A 5,390-nucleotide genomic window follows, 5' to 3' on the forward strand; every position below is an offset into this window, starting at 1 on the left:
ACATTAATTCTAAGATTTAATTATTTGTGAGTTTTATCCAAAGTTTTAGTAAACATTGAATACTTTTACTATAAAATGTTTCTTGTAGCATTAATGTATAGTTAATTTTGTTTGCATGAAAAATGCTGAAACAAAAGAACAAAATTTATAAGAGAACACTTAGGTTTTATACATTAAAAAATATGAAAATGTATTGAGAACTTTATAGTTTGAAATAAAATAGCACTTGTTGTTACATTTATTACAAAGGCCTCAAAAGAGTTAAAAATAATATTGTGTACAAAAAAAGCTCTAATAAGGTTAAATTGTTTGGTTTATTTATTATGTATTTAAACAATTATAAATAGTAACTAACAAATAATATTTTCTTATTGTTCAAATGTTTTTTTTAAATTATCCATTTTTGTAAAGTATAATCCACAGTTATTAAGATCCCTATGCCATCAAGCCATACATTCAATAAAACATTAAATTCTTTTAAAACAAGTTATGAAGTGTGTAAAACTTTAATTTACAGCCTTAATAATTGGTTAATCTTTTTTTTTAAGTTTAAACTAATAGTAACTAAAAACTGGTAGCTTTGAATATAAAAGTGTGTGGTCATTCATTTATAGCTACTTATTTTCACTTATAACTAAGTTATCAAATAGTTTGATAGCTGTAATTTATAAATATGAATTTTTAATTTTAGGATTCTAATTTATTGCTATTTGAAATTATACACTTTGGAAGTTTAAATTTTAAATTTTGTGATTTTTTATGTTGCAGTTTTAACATTTTAAAGTTTTTTTGATAACATGCAAAAATTTCGGTTTTACACACGAATCGGGGCACACGCTTTTTAGCATTATTTGCAGGAACTTTTTTTCTAATTTATAAGATTATGCAATATACATTTACGAACAGGTCCAAATTTCTGTGATTTCAAAAAGTAAAGACGTCGTAAGGTACGCACTTTGAGAGGTACGCATCCGCGTAAGGTACGCACTATTAAAAAAACTTTTTTAACTCTTCATAATTGGTTTGAGATACTTATTAAATACTTAACATTTAAAAACTTTTTGCAAGTACTATCAGAGACTAAGACAAGCTCTTTAAAGCAAAGATAGAAAACTGTAACTACTAGTGACATTTCAACTACGTTTGACATTTTTATTATATCAAAACTTTATCGTCAAATAAATAAATGTTATTACTTTCATTAAACATGTATTTTATTAAAAGCAAATTAAAAAAAAATTGATAATAAGTTTAAATTAGTTTAAGATAAGAATTTTTTTTTATTTTTCAGTTGACAAAAATGCAAATATTTAAAGAAATGAAACTCTAAAATTTATCAAACTTGAATAAAATATAATAACTTTTTAAGTTTAAACTACAGACCATTTTTTAAATAAATAAACAACTTAATTTAATTTTCAAATTTGATTCATCAGTTTTTGACAGAAAAAAACCTTGATTAAAACGGTACAAGTTTAACTAAACAACTATAATACAACAACTGATCTAATATAGAAACACAAGTTTATTTAAAATAAGTATTTTAAAAACTAACACAAAATGAGTTTAGTTGTTGTTTTTTGTTTTTACACAGTTAAGGTTTTACAATTTAAACCACTGAATCGTAAAACAAGTGAAATTAAACAATAATATGTAGCATAAATTATTTAGAATTATTTTTTTAGGTTTAAGATATGTTTTAAAACAGTAAACAGTAAACTTAAACATATTTAACTGTACATCTGTATCAAGACTTCAGTCGGGGTACACATGCTTAACTGTAATCAAACAATATATACACCTATTTGGGCACGACTGTTTTTTTAACTCTTATTTGATTTCAATGTTGTCAGAAAAGTTTTGGTATACATTTTGTTTGTAATTTACTAAGTAAATATAGTATTCAGAATTTTTGTTTGTGTTATCCGTTAAAGATAAAAAAAATATTTTATTATATCGTAATATAGGGGTGGGCAACGTACAGCCCGCGAGCTGAATCCGACCCGCAGAGTGAAAATGACCGGCCCCCGACCGTTTTTTAAACTTAAATGGAATCCGGCCCCAAATGAAAATGACCGACCCGCGACTGCGAGCGAAGTGACAGGCCCGAAAAGGGTGTAACAAATTTGTTAACAATATATTAACTAAATTATTAACAATATAATATTACAATATCATAACAATATAACAAATATTTTATAAAAATATGTGTTATATTTTTACAAAACAAAATTATAAGAATCCCACTTTAAAAGTATGCTAAAAAATTATTTAATAAATTAGTGTTTACTAATAACTACACTATTTTGTCCTAATATTTTTTGTTGTTCTAACTTAGTTGGAATATCTTTTTGTTAAATTACCCCAAGCAATTTTTTTTTAAGTACAATATTTTACATACGTACCTTTGTCAATTACAATGTCAGTTCTATTGTTTAGACATTATTTTAACATCTGACATGTCTCAATCTACATCTAAAGTTCTTAGACTTGGGAAATTTTGTAAAGTTAAAGGATTAAAAAAAGCGATCAACTGTTTCCATAAAATTAGATTCCGGCCGGTTCCAATACTTTTATTTAAATTAGAACCCGAGCCATTATTCGGCTGGATACGGATATTGGATCCGGTTAATCACTACTTAAAAATGCTTCGGTCCGCAAAAGGCTAATTTTTTCCAGATCCGGCCCGTTGATTGAAAAACGTAAGTATGTTGTGTACGACTCAATAACCAAAAGGTTTGATCTTACTCCAGGTATTTAGACCAAGTTTTTTAAGCGTTTTATATCGTTAGGTAAACAATATTATAAAGTATAAGCTTCAGCCGATTTTCTAAGCTAAATAAAAAACTAACAAACAATCTTAAATATAAATGTTTATTTATTTCAAAATGAACTATTATTTTTATCAGAAACTAAGCCTCAAAAATACTTTAACTTTAACCTTTTTTGTTTAAAAACAGCTTTTGTCCATAAATACTTGTTTTGAAAACTTAAGATTACATTTTAAGCGTAACTACTATATTGACTGACTTAACTTTAGCAAAACATAATATTTATTCTAAAGTAGTTAAAAAACTAAAAGTAGTATCAAAGTAGCTTGAAAGCTTGAAAGTAAAATTGAAAGTATTATCGTATTATTAAGCACATACATACTGTGTGCAATAGTTTTTTTAATATTTTTAAACTATTTATCGAAGTTTTAGTTTAAATAAACAAGAAATTTTACGCATGCATAAACTTTTAGAGAAAATAAAATAAGTTAATCTAATTTTATTGTTATATAAAGCAAAAAAAAGCAATCTCTGTAGTGGCTTTTTTTTAATACACGTTTTTAATATTGTTAACATCAGTGTTTTACTTTTGTTTCGTATATAAAAAGAAAACTAAAAAGAGCGTAGTAGTCGCCTCTTAATTGCCAAATAATCATATTTAAGAAAATAATTTCGAAATTTCCAGGTTTAACTTTTAAGAAATGTTCAAATATTTTAAAACTAATTTGACTTGAAACTATTTCAATACTCTTAAAACCTTAATTGTATTAAAACGATCTAATATTTTTTTAAACTTAATTTTCGGCAAACAAAGCAAACGAAAAAAGAAACAAAATTAAACAAAAACTTAGAGTAGTAACTTCCTATAAAAATATAGTATATTTGTTATACTTAATTAGTTTTAATTATTAATTTCTAGTTTTTTTAAAATTTATTTAAAAAAATGGTCTGTAGTTAAAACTTAAAAAGTTTGATAAATTTTAAAGTTTAATTTATTTTGAATAGTTGCATTCTTATTTTTATCTACTGATAATAAAAATTAATTTTCTTTTTAAAACAGTTCTAGTACAAGTTTGACTAAACTTTGTTTTCACTAAATATATTACTTAACTTTTTTTTTTAATTTATTTGGTTTAAGCCAATTACATGTTTCATAAATATAACGATAAAATTTTGATATAATAGAAATTTCAAACGTAGTTGAAATGCCACTAGTAGTTACAGTTTTTTATCTTTGCTTTTAAGAGCTTGTCTTTGTCTCTGATAATACCTGCAAAAAATTTTTAAATTTTAAGTCTTTAATAAGTATCTCAAACCAATTATGAAGAGTTAAAAAAGTTTTTTGATAGTGCGTACCTTACGTCGTAGACGTCGTAAGGTACGCACTATTAAAAAAACTTTTTTAACTCTTCATAATTGGTTTGAGATACTTATTAAATACTTAACATTTAAAAACTTTTTGCAAGTACTATCAGAGACTAAGACAAGCTCTTTAAAGCAAAGATAGAAAACTGTAACTACTAGTGACATTTCAACTACGTTTGACATTTTTATTATATCAAAACTTTATCGTCAAATAAATAAATGTTATTACTTTCATTAAACATGTATTTTATTAAAAGCAAATTAAAAAAAAATTGATAATAAGTTTAAATTAGTTTAAGATAAGAATTTTTTTTTATTTTCCAGTAGACAAAAATGCAAATATTTAAAGAAATGAAACTCTAAAATTTATCAAACTTGAACAAAATATAATAACTTTTTAAGTTTAAACTACAGACCATTTTTTAAATAAATAAACAACTTAATTTAATTTTCAAATTTGATTCATCAGTTTTTGACAGAAAAAAACCTTGATTAAAACGGTACAAGTTTAACTAAACAACTATAATACAACAACTGATCTAATATAGAAACACAAGTTTATTTAAAATAAGTATTTTAAAAACTAACACAAAATGAGTTTAGTTGTTGTTTTTTGTTTTTACACAGTTAAGGTTTTACAATTTAAACAAGTTCAATCTAAGTGTGTTGCAACCCTTCTTATTTAGTGAATTTATAAGGGTGGCCACTGATTATTAAGAATTTTTTCCCGGTTGTTTAAATAAAAATTTTCTTGTTTCTGTATGGTACAATATTAAACTTAACATAGAGAAATTTTTTTTTATCGCAAAAAATTATTAAGAAAGATATACCACAATGATATTTTAAATATATTTTATAGTATATAGACTTAGATCAGTATTGAAAGTATAGAATATAAAAGTTATTTCGTATTAATTTGGTATATGATGTAAGGCTCCATGTCCAAAAGGTCTTTCTCCACACCAATCCATTGACCATAGTTGTGAGAGATGCGCATCTTATCGAGGGATAGTTAAAGGATAATTAAAGGATAATTCAAACTATCCTTTTATGTGCAATTTTTGCTTCAAACTTTTAGTGGAAAAGTACTGAGAAAACGAGAGAATAAAGAAAAAAGTTAGCCTCTCTCGTTTTGTTTACACATTTATTTCAGCTCCTTAGTTACAAATAAGCTAAAAACATTAAACCAACTGTATTTCAATTTATTATTCAATACTGTATTTTTTATTTATAAAATACCTTTGAGCACATAAT

Source organism: Thalia democratica, chromosome 7 (assembly GCF_965202585.1).
Source record: "Thalia democratica chromosome 7, ktThaDemo2.hap1.1, whole genome shotgun sequence".
In the NCBI taxonomy this organism is placed as follows: domain Eukaryota; kingdom Metazoa; phylum Chordata; class Thaliacea; order Salpida; family Salpidae; genus Thalia; species Thalia democratica.